The sequence below is a fragment of the Silene latifolia genome, chromosome X (assembly GCF_048544455.1).
Source record: "Silene latifolia isolate original U9 population chromosome X, ASM4854445v1, whole genome shotgun sequence".
NCBI classification, from domain to species: domain Eukaryota; kingdom Viridiplantae; phylum Streptophyta; class Magnoliopsida; order Caryophyllales; family Caryophyllaceae; genus Silene; species Silene latifolia.
Genome location: NC_133537.1, coordinates 328,000,194 through 328,022,764, shown reverse-complemented (window position 1 = coordinate 328,022,764; position 22,571 = coordinate 328,000,194). Strand labels below are relative to the sequence as shown.

Genomic DNA, 22,571 nt, shown 5'->3' with positions numbered 1-22,571 from the left:
TTACATAAATACCAACTTGTGCCCACACACCAACCCAATAATATAAGCTTCCTTTCCTCTTTTGCTTTCATTTTTACGAGTCAAGATCCTCTCCATTTCCTAAAAAGAAATGGAGAGGCCATTTCCTATCAACGGACCGGATTGCATCTTGTTAATATCAAACGGTTCACGATTTATGCAAGAAAATAAAGGTTTAATAGGATGTAGAGGGGAAAATATTATTAAATGGTTTGTGAGAGGAAATGGAGAGAGAGAAATGGAGAGGATATTAATTGCATTTTTACCATGTTACCTTTGGATTGGTACGGAAGGAGTATTATTTAAATGTTAAACCTTGGTGAAATAAATCCATGGATAAACATGGTCTAAGTTTAAAGGATTATAGTTGTAGATTGTGTATTATTTTATCAATATAACCCTTTTTCAATAAATATATCCTTATAATTAAATTTTAATCTTTTAATTATCATAATTAAAAGTTTTTTATTAAAATAAAATAAAATTGGTATTAAACTATTAGACTCTAATCTTTTAATTAAATTCATAATTATGATTTTTTGATTAAAATAAAATAAAATTGGTACTAAATTGCTAAATTTTTTCAGTAATGCAATATTTGTTACCGTAAAGAATATCTTGACACATACTTACTACTAGCTCTAAGATAAAAAAAAAAACAAATTCTTTAAAAAAATCACAACTTAACTTAATTCTCAGCTTTGATTCATTTTCACTTCATATCAAAATACATTGGAGTAAAATATTAAATAATAATAATAATAAGGTGAAAATTTAAAAAGTATAAATAATACACTAAAAAATTAAAAACTTTATATGCCCTACATGCATGCACAAAATCTGTACTAGTTATTTAATCAATTGGAATATTAGTTGGTCTTTTCAAGACTGATATATTCCACACGGATATGACTTATAAATTTCAATGCCTTAAAAAATACATTGATTGTGATTTTTTTACATATTGCGCAAGAGTGAAAAACATTATTGTTAAAATGCATTGGCAAGAATGTCAATTGTTCACATATTGATCTATTATGTTACCAAGTTATATATGGTAACATATTATGCAAAAACAAAGACGTCACTTAAATTACATAATGACAACTCTAAGTCACCTTGTGTAAAATATATACTACAACAGGCGTCCCCATGTATATCCACTATGTTACCAATTAAAAGATGCTAACAATATGTGCAAGAATGGAAACATTAATTAACAAGTAAATCACTATATTTAACAACTTGTTGATATACTTGTCCATAATTCACAACATTATTTGAAAATGATAAATACAAGATCACATAATTATTTAAAATTGACAAAGAGTTGAGCACATGTATTAAGCTTAGCAAAAAGTAATGTAGTGCATTGTCATTTGCAAAAATTAATGTGGTGCATACTCATTTGGGGTGTAGACATTAGCATTGTAGTGAAACAGACGGGGTGACCAAGGCTTCTGTCATGGCCTTTATAGACTCTCCCTCGGCATCAATTATTTTCCTCTCTGACCGATGGTGCTTCTGCCACTGAGTGGGGGTTATGCCATGGTTGTATTCTGTGACGTGTTAACAGGATGACATTAGAACAAAAAGTAGAGACATTTATAAGATATACACCATGTGCTTTTAAATAATCTATCCTACTCTAGCTGATAGGACGTTATTAGGACTAAAAGTATAAACATTAATTAAATATATAACATGTGCCTTTAAATAATTTGTCGTACTATAGTTGACAGGGCGACATTATGACTAAAAGTAGAGACATTAATTAGATATACGACAACATGTGCTTTTAAATAATATGTAACTAAAATAGTTAACAGGGTGACATTAACACAAAAAATATAAACATTCATTTATGTTGAAACATACAAACGTACATTCATATTTATTACACTCAAAACCTATACAACCATATTCAAGTTAAGAATAACTTTATAATCCATAAGATGACAACAAAAGATTCACTCATTAACAACATCAATAACACCATAGAATACATACCTTTACTCATCGTCTTTTCCATCAAAGTTTGATTAATTGTAACACCATCGTCAAGACGCCATTTTTTTAAAAAAAAAAAAAAATCCTAAATGTTAAAATGTAATTATTAGGAGATTTTCAGATATAAAAAAAGGGGAAACAGATAAAAAATGGATGGATAATGGATGACGAGAACTTGAGATTGAGTAAAAAAATGGAAAATATTTTCTGAATGTTAAAATGCAATTATTAGAGCAAGTACAATGGTTTAGCTTATGGACTAGCTTGCAATTTCTTAAAATTGCAAGCTAGTGGCTAAACCATTGGAGATAGCCAAGTAGGATTGCTTAGGTTGAACAACTAGCTTCATTAGGCCAGTAGCTTAAGTGGTCCCACTAAAAAAAACAACCAATAAGAAATTAGTTGGGTTCCATCAAGCTAGTATAAACAAAGCTAAACCATTGTCCAAGTTTGGTAGTTGTAGCTTAACATTTGATGTGGCAAAGATAAGCTAGTTGGAACTAGCTTACCATTGGACTTGCTCTTAGGAGATTTTCAGATGTAAGAAATGAAAAATGGATGAATATTGGATGATGAGAGCTTGAGTTTGAGTTGAGTAAAAAATGGAAAATAGATGATGAAGGTGATGTTGATGATTGACTGTGTAAAGCATGCAAGACATTTAATGCTTGGAGTATTATATTGCAATAGTACAACACAATTGCCAATGTAGCCGCCCATTTGTTTTTTTATGAGACCCCGCTTGACTGATGACCCAGTACTAAATCATAGCAATGTAGTATATATTTGACCCGTCGCAAGCTTGCGACGGATATCTCTGTCACAAATGAGAATTTGTGATAAGGTTAAGGCCTTGAATGTAATAACTTTGGCTTTAGAGGCAGTAGTTACGTACATGCATGGTCTTATCTAGGGTTGTTAATGAGCCGGGCCGAGTCCGAGCTTGACTTTACTTGGCTTGTGCTCATAAAATAAAAATAAAATAAAACTCGAGCTCGAGCTGATCTCGAGTTTGAAAAAACTGTGCTCGTTATCAAATTTGTGAGCTTTAATGCGAGCTCGAACCAAACTCGAGCCTATATATTTGTTAAACTTTGGCTTTTTCTCTCTCGATACTTTCAATAACAAGGCTCAGATGTTTTATATACAAATATTGGAAAATCAATGAGACATTCTTGATATGTATGATACAAATATATAATTATGACAAAATAGTTCTATAAAATATATATGAGTTATCTTATTTAACTACACAAGTTTGAGTCGCTTAAGAGCTTTTCGAGCCGAGCCAACGTTAGTTCGGCTTGACTCGTAAAGCTATAAAGCCGAGCTCGAGTACGAGCCAAGCTCACACGAGTCAAGCTTTGACCAAGCCGAACTCGAGTTACTCGCGAGCTGTCTCGTGTCATTAACAGCCCTAGTCTTATCATTATAAAGTTAATAATTAAATAATATATGAAGTCATTTATTGATGTCAATGATTTTATTGTGTTATATATATTCTCCGTCAACAAAGGAATGTATGTCCCTCATTTGTTTTTAGTCCATGAATAAAATAAATATGTTATACCTTTTACTCTTATTAATTTGGCACAAAATCTCATTGAAGACTAACACTATCCGTCACTAGTTGAAGATGGATAGTGCCTCTCTCACAATATGTAGGTGACATTATCCATAGGGTGCTCCATTTCCCCTACTTGCCTTATTGTAAAAGTGACACTATTCGTTTTCGTTTTAGAACATGATGTATATTCAAAATCATGTGCAAACCTAACCATAAGTTGGTTACCTTTTATTATTCTTTGAGCTAATTTTTGACCACTTAAATAAGAGACCAAAATCTTAGTAGCCTATTTTCTTATTGACTGACCTACCTTAGGATTGTGGGGACGTCTTTTAGACTCAAATAAGATTAGAAAAAAAAATACTCCCTCCAATTTCATATGTTGTTCCCTTTTGTTTTTGGCCCAAGAATTAAGGGAATCAATTTGGACCACACAAAATACATGACCCCACATGTAGTTAATTTTTGACCACACAAACTTGTCCAAATAAGAAAAGAGGGAATAACAATGAAATTGGACGGAAATGGAAAGAGGAACAACATATAAAATTGGAGGGAGTATGTAAGATCAACTTAGCATAAATAGCAGCTTTAATTTTTGACGAATCAATCAAAATGCTAAATACTCCATACGTAATTTATGAGTTCCATACTCCGTCCATCTTTAAATGCATAATAAAACCTTGTAAATACGGAGTAATTAGGAAGTTTCCCTTAAGAGGCAATATTCGTCTTAAGCTTTCACTTATCAATGATCAATGCTTATAACAGTGTAACATACAATATAATGGATTTAAGAGAGTATAATATTTAGAATTTTTTTTAGATATAAACCATGGTTGTAGAGAATAAGATACGTAATTGTGAATATTATGCAAATAATCTTCATGAGTATGTTCTTATCTCCCATTTCTTAGTTAGATAACTCTTATCCACAATTTGATCTAAGTGTGATTTCTCGACGCTGAGTTCGTATTGGTTCAACTGGAAATTAGATAATTAAAATCTCAGAATCGTTCGTCGAAGTCGATAAAATCAAACTTCAATCTATGTGTAATAAAATAGGAAAAGTTGACTTAACTCATATTAAGAGATTACATTTTCCCATATGAAATTTTAAAGTACAAAAAAAAAAGAAATTCAGACATAGATTCAAGCACAACATAAATAAGTAAGCCAACATTTAATTCAATGATTTAGAGATAACCCATTAACTATACACAGCTAGTCAAGAAGTAGAAATTGACTTGTTCGAGAATAAGTAAAGAATATGAAAACGTTTTACTTATACCACAGTAACGTTTTTCTTATCCAAGTTTATCCTTTTTTGATACCCGTCTTCATCTACAATTAAATTTCCTGCTATCTAATATTCTTATTTTACGAAAGGTTATTAGCTGGAACTGTATAAAAAATAAAAACAATACAAGCTATTGTCCAAGTAATTCAAACATCAATTCAAATATCTCAAGCAAAAGAAAAAAAAGATCCAATGTAGTATTAGTAGGGCAGAGCAAAAAATCCGATTATCCAAACTGATCCGTTATCCGATCCGTATCCGATCCGAATGTTTGGATATCCGATCCGAAAGTTAAGTTTGGTTTGGATATCTGATCCGAAATCTTTGGTTTTGGTTTGGATATGGATATTAGAATTAAAACATTTGGATATCCGATCCGATCCGAAACTATAGTTTTCTAGTATAATTTCGAGAAAATAAAATTTTATTTGGTACAATAACTTAATTAATGTTTAAAATATTAGAGAAATATCTAGGTGGTACTTAAATTTTATGTCGAGAACATTGGAATAAGAATACTAAAGAAAATCATCATGTAAGACTATGAATATAATCGTGTTTCAAACTTAATTTTAAAGTAAATTCAAAAGTATGGATATCCGATGGATATCCGCATCCGATCCGATTATTTTGGATACCCGAACATTGGATATCCGAAACATTTGGTTTGGATATTGGATAACTAATTTCAGGATTTTTAATATGGATATCCGATCCGAACTAGCACTTTGGATCAAATACCCGATCCGTACTCTGCCCTAATTAGTAGGATTGTGAGATGTTTTTGTTAGAATTAATCCGAATAGAGACCATAAACTTCATACTAAATTATTCAGTAAATACTAGATGCGGAAGCGTACCTGATTACATGACTAGAGGTTGGAATAAACCGCCTGAAGGGACGGTCTTCAGGATTAGGTCTTCTAGTAGACACACATGCCACAAAGATCTCTCTACTGATGGGATGCGGGGAGATTAGGTTATTGTGTGCTACCAGGGACCATAACCCAGGTGACTTATATATAGTCTCCTTAATCTAATGCGCACATTATGCATTAGTAACCTAATGGGTATCTACACAATTAAGATATCCGGCCCATACTTTATAAGACGTAATTAATATGCCCGTATTATATTATCCAGATGGATCACTATATTGGGCTAAACTTAAACGACAAAGAAACAAATACAATCAGTATAATAGTGTGTCCACATAAATAGTATTGGACCCAATATTCTTACAATCTCCCACTTGGGTCAAATACGACATCTTGTGTGACACCGAAAAATTGTATTCATTTTATAACCTTACGCGCTCAACAGTGCTATCAACATTCCAACCGTCTTATGCAATTCGGTCCATCAATCATACTAACATAGGATCAAAGCGGCCTTTGCTACATTGTTGTAACAGACCCCTCAATGGTCACGTATGCCAATATAACCAACGACATGAATCTAATATAGGTGCGTAGCATGGAAACAACATCCAAATGTGATCCAAAATATGTACATTTCCAACTGGTCCACCTTAGTGAGATCAACCAAAATAACACAGAGTGAAACCGTAAACCGAAAACCTTATTTCTGCAGAACTTAATAACCGTAGACTATAATGTGTCTAACATGACAAACTCCCACTTAAACTGAATTTCCTTAAAACCGAAACACCCATTTGAGCAATTAGCTCAAGAAAGACCGTGGGTGGTAATTCCTTAGTAAGCGGATCCGCAAAATGGAGTTTGTATCAACATGTATAATTGACACCTTTTCACTCTGAATTGTTTCTTAAACAATACATCACTTATATTGTTATTAGAAACTTTACAGTTGTACATTTGTCGCAAAATAACTTCAATGGTCTTTCAATACCGTACTGAATTTGCAGCCTCATGACAAATGTTCATAACCAACTAGGAGTCGAAATACCAAATGATCTCAACCTGAATCGATCTCCTATAAATAATGTTTTGTTCCAAATATAAATGACCAACAATATATTTGGCTGCCCTTAGTGGATCCAAGATCCTAATCCGTATTGCCTTAATATCTGTCCAACAAACTTTAGAATGTACGCAATATCCAAACGCATACAAGCTAAATATATACCATAATACTTAAACACATTAAATATTAAATATTTCCTGAGACACCTGAATTTAAGCATTAATGAATTTTTCTGAATATTTTCCTTAGGGCATTTGAGACTAATTTGTCTCCTTTACTGAAAGGGTATTAACTAGAAATATTTACTTACTCCCACTGAATCTTGAGGATCTACAATCATCTACCCATTCATCTAAAACAAATAAGATGACAGCAAGACAGATTTGTAATCTTTATGACGGAAAACCTTACTTGAGATTTATTGGATGAATTCCCTTATTGCGAAAAATCTACTTTGAATCTATTGAATCAAAGTTCTAGTTCTTACGACCGAATAGTTTCATCAATGTCACCATTAAGAGACAAATCTTTAACATTCATCCAATGTAACCGAAAAACCGAATATGCCAAAATATCCTTATAGTCATTATCAACAAAATGATCCTAAATGTCGCATTACCTTTTACACCCTTCTTGGTAACAAAATGAATATTTGAAACCAATATATTTCATAACTTTAGGTAATGGAACAAAGTCCAAATATCATCATTCATCAAATAACTTATTTTCTTTATGGCATCAATCCACTTATATGAGTTAGGACCTCCAATGATTTGGCAAAAGTAGATTAAATCATCTTTACCATTCCATTATCTAACTCTTCTTACAACTAGTTAGTCCGTCACTACATTGTTGTCCATTTTTATCCATATAGGAAAACAATGTAATTAATGTAGTTGTATTTACCTTATTATGTGGATCTTCTAATAAATTGGTTATTGAGATATTTGAGTTTGTTTAACCAAATTGATCTTATAATCATGTATAAGGAGACTTAAAACAATGTCAATTACCTTTTCTCCCACTCAAACTCAATATTCTCAATGAACCCCTTAATTTCCGTCTTAAATAGCTTTATTGTGGGATAATTACTTTATTACCCTTAAAACTTTAAGTATTATCCAACAAAATAGTCATTGACTATCCTTAAGTCCAACTATTAACCTTATGACTTTTAAACCTCAACCTTAATTAGTTGGACATACCGGATGTGTACATTATCTACACTATGATTAAATAGTCAATGGTATTGTTAGAAATTTATCCAGAGATAGCTGCAATCTTAAGAACTTATAACTAAAGTAATATGGAAAAGAGTATGAAGAATCACACTCCTTACCAGGCCTTAGGATATTGTTTGCATACATACTACACCAGCCGTATTAAGAATCCTCATATGGTGTAATATAATATCAAATACATGATCAAACTCCTCTAGAAATTCTTTAAAATAACCTTGACGTTGTTATCCTTAATATCATTTGCCAAAGTATTAACACTTATGATCAAAATGACATAATTATTCCTTTACTGAGAAGAATAACTCAGTCAAATATCACTGAAAACGCCAGGAACTTAAAACTTCTCACAAATGAGATTTAGATATCCATGCCTAAAATCCGTCTACAAATTATCATAATAATTTAAACCATTAATACTTAGATGTAGAATGCTTCACCTTTCCGTATATATGTTAATAATGAGACATTAAAAAAAAAACAATTTTGGTATCTAATCTTCTCCCTTTAACCCTTAAATATGAATATCCGAAGTAAAGAGGTCAACAATTTCATTTTGACACAAAACTTTAATTTCCCTTTTAATGTGTCATACCGAAGAGAAATTGTAGTTTCATAATTCTTCTTTATATCCATTGAATTTTAGTGCAAATTTACTTAAAAGAGATTCCAATCTAAATGATGCGTGTCTTTCATATGATGTTTTACATCCCATTTTACACGCATTTCAGAGCTCATTCATGTAGTTTATGCTACATTTCTCCCTATTCCCGTCTACTTCCGCATTTTTGTACATTATTGCAGAAATGTGAAGAATCCAGCGGAAATCGAGCTAAATCCGTCCCCCTGCATTGCATTTGACGTGAAGTATTCGCTTAAGGAACGAGCTTGGTGCGCAATTCAAAGCCCAAAAGACAAAATCCACGAGATTATAGAAGTCAAGCAGCAGCTAAAGCAGTCAATCGACCACTACCTTCAGTCGATCGACCAACTATCGGGTTCCAGAAGCTACTGTACACTGCTAGTCCGTCGATCGACCACCATGCTCAGTCGATCGACCACATCGCTGCTTCAGACGAGAATTAAAAGATCGAGGAACTTGAAGCCCATTATGTTTAGGTTTTAGGAATTATGTTACGTATACTTTCTATATAACGTAACCTAGAACATCAGATACAGGGATCCAGTTTTTATTCAGAAATTTACCAAGTTTTACATAGAGTTCTTTAGAATAATTAGGGTTCGAGATTACTTTCGGTATTATACACAATTCGCTTTAGTCATTCGGCTTTGTTCTTTTCCTTCGCAATTCACACGGTACTCTCTGGTTTGATTCTGTTATTTTATTTTCGTTCATAGTTGTCGAATTGCTAGATCAGTTCCCAAGCCGAATTGCCATCTTTTGTTAATTGTTTATTTTACCGTTTTAAGCATGAATTCCGTAGCTTTAATCCTTAATATTATTATTGCCTTTAATTTCAGTATGAGTAGCTAATTTATTCGTGCTAGGATGTAGGGGATTTGTAGTGTAGGCGGCAATATAATGAACACGGACTGAATCGCGTGTCAGTCGATCGACCGCCATGCCTGGTCGATCGACTGACCACGTGAGGTTTTATTTTCGTTTTAATTGTTTTAATTCTTTATTCGACGAATCGAGTGCACACGATTAGTTGAATGCTTAAGATATGACTGAGCCATTAGATCGAGAGATAGGGACAGTTGTTAGATCACCAATTAAAATGACTAAACTATGCTGAGATCGAAAGATAGGTAAAGTTTAGACCGTTAGTCACTTTTCAGGACGAAAGTTAATATTAGTGATATTAGGGACCTATAGCGAGATCGAAAGATGCTATTTGTTAAGAGTGGACCGAGAGGACCTCTTTATTTCCCGCCTCATGTGTTTGATTTAGACCTGTTTAGTATGCTGCCGCCGAAACTATAACGAACCGACCATCCTAGTACCTCTTTTTATATTTGATTTTATATATTTCATTAGTTTACATTTCTTTTATTGTTATTAGCTATAGACCAAACCTAATCAAACCCCCACCTTATTTTTACCTTAGACCGAATTTAAACAACTAGAAATTACGTCTGCCTCTCTGTGGTTCGACCCGACTGCCGCTAGCTATAGTTGTAGTTGGAGATTATAAATTTATTTTTGACACCTCACGACGGGTATCAAATTTTGGCGCCGTTGCCGGGGAGGCAATTGTTCTAATTTTTAGTTGTTTTTATTTAGTCTTTCTTTAGTTTAAGGGACTTCCGTTCCTTAAACTTTTCTTTTATTCTTTTTGTAGTTTCTTCTTATGCGCAGGTCACAGGGTGGTGAACTAGTACCATTAAATCCTGAGATCGAGAAATCCTTGCGCGAGTTGAGACGATCACAAAGGGTATTACCGACAGAAGAAGAGCTGAGTACTCTGTCAAGCTACTACGAGAATGCTCTGTTCGAGGAAGATCCACCTACATCTCCTGCTTCAATTTCTTGGTGAGACAGTCACTTCTCCGAAATTCCAGTCATGGTGAAGAAGCAACCATTGCTAGTCACTCGGAGCCGACAGTGCGAATCTCTACAAAGGATTCGAACTACCTGGGGAGGCGAGAAAATTCGAGCCAAAGCCTTCCTATATTAACCTGGTTGAGAGAAACCGGTTCGGGAGCCTAAAATGAAGATGCGACCAAACATATGGAGATTTTTATTGATTATTGCTTCGCTCTATACCCCCATGGCCGGTGTGACCTAAGACCAGATCAAGGAGACCATGTTCATTTTCTCCCTTCGTGATGCTGCAAGGGAGTGGTATAGAGATCTAGACCGAGCCGCTCATGGGATCACCGAATGGAATTCTTTGGCCTTGGCATTCTACAAAAAGTACTTCTCTGCCTCGAAGACTAATGCCATTAGAGCTCAGATCACGAGGTTTAAACAGGGGCCTGATGAGAACTTTCATGAAGCATGGGTCCGTTTCAAGAAACTGGTACGAACCATACCGCACCATGGGTTCGAAAAATGGAGTCTTTGCAATCAGTTCTATAATGGGATGTATGACGATCAGAGGGCTATTTTGGATCTTTGCAGCCAATGGCCGATTTCTTTGAGAACATGGGAGAGACTAAGGGGTGGAAGATCATCGATGATTTGGCCACTCATAAGGCTGAATATGGGAATTCGAGAGGAAACCAGAGGAGAGCTGCTGAATCTTCCTCTGTTGCGACTAGAAGCTCTCACTGCAAGGTTTGACAAATATGAGTTAGGAGGAGCTTCTAAAGGAGGGATGTACCATGTTAACGCTTTCCTTTGAGACGGTCCTTTCGTGCTCGTAGAAGATGTGGAGCCGAGGGCATGCCTCGGAGAATTGTTCTGCCCCCTTTGAGTCTTGTGCTGCCTTTCAACACTATAGGCAGACAAACACGTATTATGAGCCGAATGTCCACCCCAACTTGAGGTGGAGTAGCCATAATGTCCTGAATTCGACTCAACCTCCACAACAGCAGCAGCAGCAAGCTTATGTGCCCCCACACAAACAACCATATCAAAAACCTCCCTATGTGCCGCAGCAGCAACAATCCCAAAATTCCGAGTTCACTGAGTTGAAGAACTTATTTATGAAGGAGTCCCAAGCTAGAGAGGCCGGGATGAAGATGCTAGAGAGCCAAATCGCTCAATTGGCTAGCAAGAGTACCACTCGAGCTCCGGGACACTTACCGACTCAAACTGACCAGAAAGAGACCCTAAATGCCATAACTTTGAGGAGTGGGTCCACCCTGGAGGGACCTGCTATGGTGAGGTATGGGAAAGATGAGGCAAAACCGAGTCAAAACAAACCTGGGACGAGCAAAGGAAAGAAAAAGGCGTCTACCAGGTATATCAGTCGATCGACTGATATACCCGTCGATCGATCCGAAGTGCGGTTCTGAAGCTTAAGTCTGTTCATCTCAGTCGATCGACTGACATCACTGGTCGATCGATTGAGATCGCTGCTGATAGTGAGATTTTTCGTCCTCCGATGCCCGACAACTTGAGGGATCATTTGTTTCGAGGCACGACATCCCGAAAATATTGGGGAAAGACCCGAGTCTTTGATGGGTCGATCCCGGCTCAAATACGACCCAATGTCAATCAATGGTTCACATTTTAGACGGTCTGAAGAGGGTTCAAGTTTCAACAAGGAGAAAGTAGTGGACTTCCAGCCTAAGTCCACGGATACCGGCATGCGTGATTTAGAGGAGAGGGCTAAGCTACTTCTTACAGCCCCATATCCGGAGAGACTAGTGCCGACAAAGGAACAGGTATCTTTCAATAAATTTGAAAAAGTTATTCGTAGCTTGAATGTACAAGTGCCTTTTCTTGAGTTAGTTAATCAAGTGCCTGCCTATACTAAATTCATGAAACAACTCTTGTCTAAGAAAAAGTCACTTGAAAATGTGCATATTGTCGCATTAACCAAAGAGTCATGCTCTTATTTGTCTCACACCGCACCCCATAAGCTAGAGGACCCGGGTAGCTTTTCTTCCTTCGCAATATAGGTACCTTCTCTATTGAGAAGGCATTATGTGGCTTAGGAGCTAGTATAAGTGTCATGCCCTTGAGTCTTGCTAGGAAGCTCAAATTGACTAGGTTCACGGTGACGACATGACAAGATCTGATGGTGACCGATCTGCGGTCCACCAATAGAGTCTTAGAGGACATTCCTGTCCAAATAGGGAAGTTTTTCTTCCCCGTCGACTTCGTTGTACTTGACATGCCCGAGGATGCCCATATTCCCATTATTTTGGGTAGGCCATTTCTCGCACACCGCTGGTGCGATCATAGATGTAGGTCTAGGAACCTTGACCTTCAAAGTTGGCAAGCATTCCATTGTCTTTGCCCAACTTTGCTAAGAAGAAGGACCCCATGTGGCTGTGACTTGTAATACGGTTTCGACAAGAAATCGTACTTTGTGCTTCCGATATGCCTACCCCTATTCCTGTTGTAACCCCTCCGCCCCAGATTGGGAGCAAATTGGAGGAAGATTTGTCTATTTCTGATATTGCAGGAGCTGGTTTGGGGAAGGAAGAGCTGCAAGTTACTCTAGCTGCAAAGAAGCCAATCATTTCATGAGGAGGTCTTGGTTGCCTTAGCTATGCCACTGATGAGGAAGTTGATGACGAGCCGGTCAAGGCAAGAAAGTCCGATTTGGATTCTGACGAGTCTGAAGAGGTCATTGGCTGGGAAGATGATGAAAGTGTTGATCCGTTGAGCCATACGGACGTGGAAGCTAAGAAGGGTGCAGCTGAGAAGATAAGCACCGTTGAGGCTACCTCGAGTAGCCAGAAGCCGACGAAGTGGGCCATTCCGTGGCCGTTCTTGATCAACTACTAGTTGATCACATGTTTTCCAAACATTTTTATTTGCTTTTGTTAGACACTTTTTATTGTTTTTGTGTGCGCGAAACTTCGCATTTTATTTTGCTTGCTTAGGATTTTATACGCTTTAGACTTTATTTTGGGTTTTGTACAGCAATATTTTCAGTGGATCGACTGGGCTATATAGTCGATCGACTGGTCTGCAATTTCCAGGAGCTACTGTTCCTTTCACCTCGGTCGATCGACTGAGTGATGTGGTCGATCGACCGACCTGCACTGCTGTACCTGTTCACGACCTCTCCCCTCCTGTGTTTGGTCGATTTGCGGAATTGAGGGACTTTTCTACTCCACTTTATCTTCCGTCATTTTATTTATTTCTCGTATTTTTCTCAATTTTGTACATAATACCGCTTCATCATTGCTTTCTCGATTTTATGCGTGGTTTTGTTGGTCTTTTCAGGTACTTTTTGGTAGCACTGCTGGCTACTGAAACCCCCTAGCTCACGCTGGTTTGGGGAGGTTTCCTTTGCTGCGCTCAAAGTCTTGTGAGTTCCCGATTTCCACTTCATGTCATATTTATTTGTTAATTTTCTCGCAAATTCCCGTCTCTCTTTTCTTCTTTACATGATTTTGCACAATGGGGACATTGTACGATTTGGTTTGGGGAAGGGTTTTGCGTCGCATATCATTTGCTTGCATTCACGTTTACATTATGTTTTGCATTGTTTATTTCATTTTATATTTGTATACCAAAAATTCAAAAATCCAAAAAAATTGAAAAATTTCAAAAAATTTCAAATAAAATGCATGTTTATTTTAGCATATAGGTCGAGTCGGAACGGTAGTATTTCAAGGATGATATTGCATTTGCATCTGTTTTTTGCCTAAGCCTTGCTAGATTGACATGTTATTAGTAGAATCACATAAGTGCATATCTACGAGTTTCCGTTAATTATTTGCTGAACTTGAGACTTGACTTTGAAAATTGGCAAACTACATCATATTTCTGAGATTTATAGCCTATAACTGGTGACATCTATGACCCGTTTATTTAGGAATGTGAGTAGTACTCCTTATGAGACATGTTACGTAAATGTGCATAAATATGAACTTAATCTGCTTAATACCTGTATGCATTCGGTTTGTGGTTTGTTGACACATGTGGTAGAGGGTTCCCTTTATTCATTTTACCCATGAACTCCACACTGCCAAAAATAGCCTTTTTGTCCCATTACTACATCCTACATTTAGCCTGTCCTTTGTCAAGCTAGTAGTCCGTGTTCTTGGGATTGTTACTTCGTTTTTGGTAGCATTTGCTCTTATTTGAGATGTTGTTGGGAGAATGAAAAGAAAGGAAAGAAAAAAAAAAAAGAACTGAAAAAGAAAAAAAAAAGAAAAGAAAAAATGATTCAAAAGGGAAAAAGAGGTTCTGTACTGTTGAAGCAGTCGATCGACTGGCATCGTAGGTCGATCGACTGAGGTTCGTGAGAAAAGAAAGAATCAATTTCGCATAATTCAAGCTTTATCTTATGGCGATTTTTACTCCCATGTATTATTCATATCTTATGGGGAGTTAGTTGATTACTTTTATACCTGGAGATTGTGAGATTTGTGCTTGCTATAGCACCGTTTCATTTGTTTTTGAGCAAGAAGTTGGATGTTGCCATATGGTTCCGTTTGGTACTAGCTTGATCACCTGTACCTCCACTTTTCCATAAATGTTTTGCCTCTTCTTACCCATACCTCACATATCCCATATATACCTCGGCATGTGTCATGGTCATTTGTTGGTTGGAATGCATATGTACGGTTGTAGAGATTACTTTCATATTAGATTGCAGGCATGTTCTTATAGGTCGTAGTTAGGTGAGTGTCACTACAAATGAATTCTTTCTATCTTTACATTATTCACCTGTGCTTATTTGAGTGATATGAGCGACCCGTGAGAGTCCAATTTGATAAGTCTCTATAGTTGACGGTTCAGCAGTTTTTAACGACTCCATAACTCGTTTGCATGATTCGCATTACTAATTGATTGTTAGTTATTGCATTAAATTGGTTTAGGCTTTACATGTTGTAATTCGCTCTGAGATTGAACTCGTTCCATTAGGTCATTAGATCGAGTCTAGTTCTTGCTTGGGGACAAGCAAGGGTTTGGTTTGGGGAATTTTGATGCGTGTCTTTCATATGATGTTTTACATCCCATTTTACACGTATTTCAGAGCTCATTCATGTAGTTTATGCTACATTTCTCCCTATTCCCGTCTACTTCCGCATTTTTGTACATTATTGCAAAAATGTGAAGAATCCAGCGGAAATCGAGCTAAATCCGTCCCCCTGCATTGCATTTGACGTGAAGTATTCGCTTAAGGAACGAGCTTGGTGCGCAATTCAAAGCCCAAAAGACAAAATCCACGAGATTATAGAAGTCAAGTAGCAGCTACACTACTACAATTTAAGGCAAAGAGAACGCCCCTTCAAGAACGGTTGATAGCGGAACCGGTATCTTTGTTATTTTAAGTTTGACGGGCATATAGGATTTCAATAGAGAATGGTTGTTTGTTCAAACCGTTCTCGTAGATTAACAAAGAGAACGGTTAGGTTTGACCAACCGTCTTAAAATATAAAAGAGACCGATTATATATCCAGAACCGTTCTCCTTGATAAAACAAATAGCTTGGTCCTTATCCTTGACCGTTCTCTATTAAATCGCTAAAAACCGCCGTTTATACTTCATTCCAACTCATCGCATAGTAGATGGATGTTGTTGGCCATTAGCTATTAAATCCCTAAAAACTCGCCTACCACCCTATTTCACCACCCTTATCCACCGTCCTTCTGCCTCTATCATTTTGGTTCCAACGCAACCACGACGCAGGATAGCCACAACGACAATGGATGCGACAACCGCAACACACGACGAGCGTTTGTCGGCGACTCATCTCTTCCTTTGACATTCTTTTGTCTCTTTTACATCAATTCGAAGAAAACTCCTCAAAGCCTTCATCAATTCGATCAAGACTCATCCCTAATCATGACTAATCTAGGTATTCATCTTGTCTTTTGATTAATATCGCATTTGTGACTTAATTTTGAGTAGAAATTAGGGTTTACATGTGCCCAATTATTCGAAAATTTGGGGAAAACAAATCAAACGAGTTTATCTTGCGAAATTAGCTTTAAGAATGTGTAATTGACCATGCTAGGAGCACAATCATGCCTTCGTTTCGAAATTTCAGCAACCGTATACGAATTTAGGCTAAAATGAGACGATTTCATTCAAAACCGCTTCAAAGGCTCGAAAACGGATCTATCAGTTTTGTGGAGGAGGATGCCTTTGGGTGAAAGAGCCTAAATTTTACTTTAATTCATTCTGGTTTAAGTCTTCATAGTTCATACCATATTTAATTTTACTCTAATTCATTCTGGCACCAAGTTAAACGTGTAATCATTATACTTAAACTGTCATATTAACTACCTTGAGCTAAGATCAATGTACAGGATTGTAGTACGAAATTCTTTTGAGAGTTGCACGAGTTAAACGTGTAAACATGTTGATTCATTCAATGGTCCTGTGTTTTGGCATGATTCTCTGACTGTTAAGAAAATACTGGTAGGATACTTGCATACTAAGGTTACCAAACTCATAAAGAATACACCACAAAGATATGTGACACGCTGTAGATTTTAATTAACCGCCATGATAGAATACGCTTGAAATGGTTCGAGTATCACGGAGGTTGAGTGAACCAGCAACCAAGTCCATTCATATTTTTTCAGATATTTGGATTTCTTTTTCATTTTGCACAGGTCTTCCTCCTGCCTGACTGTGGCATAAATTGTCCATGCTACATTATATGACATAATTCTAGACCGTTGCCATGTTACTTTCCGTTAAAACGCTGACATTTTAACTGTTACTTTGACGATTTTTCACGACTTTATCCTCATTATCCTTTAGGTAAATAATAAAGCGAAGTCTTGTTACTGTGGAGTAGAGACTGGCTTCAGCAATGACATTGATGCCGATTTTGATTTCCTCCTTTCTCCTTTGGTCCTTCTCTTTTTCTTCTATTCTAGTTTCTATTTCAATTTTACTCTAATTCATTCTGGTTTCTCGTTATTTTCTCTACACTAGGTAAATGATGATGTATCCTCCATTGATAATGCATTATCTTCTTCTTGACTTTTCATTTCAGGTTGATCAAACCTAGAAAGTTTCAATGGTACTCCAAATGTGGCTTTCTAATTGCTAGATCGGATTGGGTATTGAATCCTTCTCAGTGGAGTAGTCATGTAGTTGGTATGCACCTTTTCTCACCCGTTTGCTTAATTTCATCATTATTCATATCCGTGTTGTATTTAAAACCAGTTTCTTAGTTTGATTAGGTACATAGGGGGATTTTTTTCAACTTCAAAACTATCGCCTTGCCCCTCCTAGCTTCCATCCAGTTCCTCGAAAATAGGTACTCATTTTTCATCAATTTCGTTTTAATATTTTAGAGTTTATTGGTTGTTCGATCTATTCTTAATTAGGTTGTTGTAGGATTGTTATTGTTCTTAGCTAGGCATATAGCTTTATTGTTGTTGTGTTTGAAGTATCAGACTTTAAATGGTTAGACTTGATAATCAGGGTCGAACATTACAAGGGTTTTGGATTTAAATCATTTACTTACGCCGTCTTTGATTTAGCATGTGACGATATCTGACAGTCATGTGCTTAATAATATAATCAAGTTAATGTTTTCATGCTGGCAACAATGATTAATCTCTTGGTAACGGAATTGAAAATGTTCCTAATATGAGACTTTCTTGATTCCAAAAGTGTACTTGGGTTTCATTGTGACTGTGTTATTAGTCTCAGTTAAGGAGGGCGAAGACGATACCATGTGAGGGAGGGATGATGGCGTATTGTATGTCAGAGTCTATGTCTTTAATTTTAGAGCTAGAGCAAATGACGATATCTGATCATTATGTGCTTAATGCTTGTTAATTTATTGATGTTGTAAGTAAAGTTCCTGTGGTAACCTCTAAAGGAGATGGCCTTGATCTCAAATACTTTGATTTTAGTTCTTATAAATCCAAAATCTTGATTTCCATTTTCAACTGCGGATAAGAAATTGTGTTTGCATTTGCTTAAAACTTGTACACTTCTTTGGTATCGATTAAGATATGAAATCCTGATGGACTAAATCAAACTGAAAATTGAACTGTGTACACTTCTTTATTTCACTTATTCAACTCTCGACCAAATTCTCATTATCGGATAGAATAATGTTGTTAATGTACACCTGTTCCCTTCATTCCAGATATAGTACCAGTAGGTGGTTATAAACTGGTTTTTTATAGCTTTTTTAACCGGTTTCCTTGACCTTTTTTGTAGTAGTGTACTGCTGTATTACTTGGTGGATGCCTCATTTAGGAGATTGCAAATCACTTTAACGCTTCTTCCTTGATATAAAGCATTATCTGACTTTATTTGTATATAGGCTGCTCGTGAAAATGGGACTCATTTGGACTCCACATCATCTGCTCAGTGTGCTACTCCCAGCATCAAAGGTCAGATAGGTCAAGAGTCGGTTGCAGCGCAAGACGTTTATAATCCACATGCCAATTATTACAATTATATTACCCAGGTAGATATCTCAAGTTCACTCTATTAAATATGTCTATTGTAGTTTACTTTTCTTGTAGTCTTAAAACCAACTGGCCAAGAATGCTTTTATGAAGAAGACAAGGTTCTATGGCTGCCGAGGAGGTTACCAAGGTTCTACAACAAAGGCATTTGGCTTAACATACCCTGATTTTTTTTCTTGTTTATGTGTTTTGGATCAGGCGATCAACCATGCTTTCTGGTGCATCAATCCATATTTTGTCTCAGGTAACATTTTCCACTACTTCCACTACTGACTCTTTTAGTGTCGTTCTTGAAAATGAGAAAACAAGATGATAATCTTTATATTCTGGAACATGAGCAGAAAACAAGGCTGTGGTGAATTCCAAGTTCAGACGATTTTTGCTGTTTTTTTTTCATGCTTTCCTTTATGTCATTTGCTAGATTTGATTGGTAACGATTTTCTGTTCTTCAACTTTTTTTTTCCTTCCTCTTTATGTTGTGGGTAGATTGTGGGGCTAGAGGATATGGATTTCGATTAAATGATAAATGCTAGGGGTAGTTTGTATGTGAAGAAAAAAATTGCCAGCTTATGTGCTCATTGTTTTACATGTGCGTGTGCTTTTGTCGGTATATCGATCATATGCGGTTTAGTTTTGACTAATTTAGAACTACTAATACATTTGAGTTTTAAAGAGCATATTTATCATAATTATATGCCATATATTGGTGTGTTCTATGTGTTTAAGAGCCGCTAAAGAGTACATGAAGGAGAAAAAATAGTAAATCATACTTGCCATTTATCAATCATAATTATGTACCCGGTATCAAATATTCACGATAGTCCTGCTATAGAAACTGACGCCAGCTTCATTTTTATGCAGATGATGATTACAATTTTTTGAAGTTCAATTTATTTACACGATGATGCGACTAAGCGATGAGGATTGAAGGATTTTTATTTATGTTCTGCACATGGTAGTGTATCTTCGATATTTGTAGGCTCTTAACAACATGATACGATTTTGTATTTTGTTTTAATAGAATTTGTCCTAATGGTTCAAATTAAACCGGAAGGTTTTTTTTGTGTAAAAATTGCTGGAGTTTCTGAATTGTAACAGGTTTAATCTTATGAGCTATACGATTCAATCGTGTAGGGTTACGATAAAAATAGTAATATATATATTTTTTTTTAAAATAACAGGATGAAAGAGAACGGTTAGTACCATCACAACTGTTCTCTTTGAAAAGGTAGAACTAAGGCGCCAAAAAATCTAAAACTCTAACAAAAAGAACTGCCTTATCAAAGAGACTGGTTCTTATATGCAACCGTTCTCTTTGATATATCAAAGAGAACGGTTCTAAAAGGCAACCATTCTGATTGTTGTTACAAAGAGACCGGGTTGACTTCATTTCAACCGTTCTCTTAAATCAAAGAGAACGGTTGGCCACAGGACGGTCCAAACTACGTAAAAGAACGGTTACCAACCGTTCTCTTTGATCATTTTTGTAGTAGTGAATAATAGAGCACCGATTTGCTAGAATGTTGTTCAAAGTCTAGCCATATATCATCCTGATTTGAGTGATTAGGTAGCCACCACGAAGTAACAACAATCCTAATTTTATTAATTAGATAAATAAAAATCGACAGGCGGCCCTAATTTCATCTTTAACCAACAAATAAAATTTGATTGATTAATTAAAACTCAACAAATAATATTAATAATTGATAAACAAGTAAATTAATTTATTACTATTTGATAAATTAGAATCTTTCTTATAAGTTTTAAATCATTAGAGCAATTAAATTAAGTTTTAGGGAAAAATATTGATTCAAGAGTCCATTTGGTTCAGTTTTAGGTGAAAAGGGTACAAACTAGAACGTTTATGAAAAAGTCTATGTGAAAGATTAAAGTTCGTATATGAAAAAACAATTAGGTATTAATAATAGTAATATTAAAATTAACAATGTTATTAATAATATTATTAATAATTAATATTCATATTCGTACTCACATTATTAATAATATTAGTAATATTATTAATTTTATTAATGTGAATATTATTGATTTTAATAACTATAATATTCAAAATGATAACAATAATGAGGATCATTAATTAATAATAAATTAATGATAATAATAATAATAATAATAAAATAATTATAATTATAATAATAATAAAAAATAAATAAATAAATAATATTAAAAATATTAATAAAAACTATTAAGTTTAAGATGTGCAAAATTGAAATGGCCTGAATTTAGTGGAGCTGAACTGAACTGAGCTGAACTGAATGGAGGTGAGCTGAGCTGAGCTGAATTGAATGGAGTTGAGCTGAGCTGAACTGAACTGAATAGAGATGAACTGAACTGAACTGAACTGAACTGAGCTGAACTGAACTGAATTGAATAGAGCTGAGCTGAACTGAAGTAAGCTGAAAATAAGCCAAAAAGAACAGGGCCTAAATCCGCTAATTTATGTATCTATAATTTACCACATGCAGACGGTAACATGATTTTGCATAAGAAGTTGTTAAAAAGGAAGAAGTACAAGCAAGCTGGCAAAAGGTGGCAGTATACACCAGTAAGTGGATTATACATCCGATGTATTACCATCAATTGCTTAGTTTTTGAGCATTACAATAAAGTTTTCGAGTTTTATTTTAAAGTTTCTGAGTTTTACTATAAAGTTTCTGAGTTCATTCAATTAGACATTAAGCTCAAAAAATTACAATATAACTCAAAAACATTATATATAAACTCAGTTAAATTTGAGTTTTGACGGCAAAAAATTAAAATGTAACTTATAAACTTTATAAAGCTCAGAAAAAATACACATAAGCTCAAAAACTAATGAGGTCTGAGATAGTACATCCGATGTATGGTCATATTTCTCCAGTATACACTTGTACACTTGCAATTACACATGGATGATCTAAAAAAAAAAAAATACTCGTACAAGAATTCAAGCTGGCAGCAGCATTAAGTAGCCGTTATCATTGTTGTCAAAAAAAAAAATGAATTTGACATGTGATTCCTCCTTTTGGTCTGTTGTTGGAGCTAGAGCACTCCCCCCTGAGTGTCTCTATGCTTTCCTGGGTTTGCCAGGTTTCCTCTATACGAAACATAAGCCACCTGATTTGGACGACTCTTTTTCTTTTTTGTGGTTCACATAAACGCAAATATCCAAGCACGGTTACGGACCTGGATTATCAGCCTTTGAAGCGTTTCAAATGTTCGGTTGCTCCTGTTTGGGATTTCCTTGGTTCGTCACTAACTGTGTTTTCGTCTCTTTTCCTGTTTCCTGCCAGCGCTGAAGATGGGAGGGTGTTTATAGGTCAGGTGGTGGACCTTAAGTCACCACCGGGATACCAATGACTATCTTTTGTTGGAATTGTAGGGGATTTGGTGAAGCGGATGATCTTACAATTCCGTATCTACATCAAAGTGTCCTTAAATATCATCCGCTGATTTTGTTTTTGCAAGAGACCCATACTAGTGTTGATATAGCTGTTATGAA

General features: G+C 35.6%; 1 non-coding gene across 1 annotated transcript; it reads right to left on the bottom strand.

Moving 5' to 3' along the window:
• Nucleotides 1–10,986: 10,986 nt before the first annotated feature.
• Nucleotides 10,987–11,093, bottom strand: LOC141625529 (small nucleolar RNA R71). The gene has a single exon (XR_012535303.1). It is a non-coding gene; the product is annotated as a small nucleolar RNA R71 (small nucleolar RNA).
• Nucleotides 11,094–22,571: the final 11,478 nt, after the last annotated feature.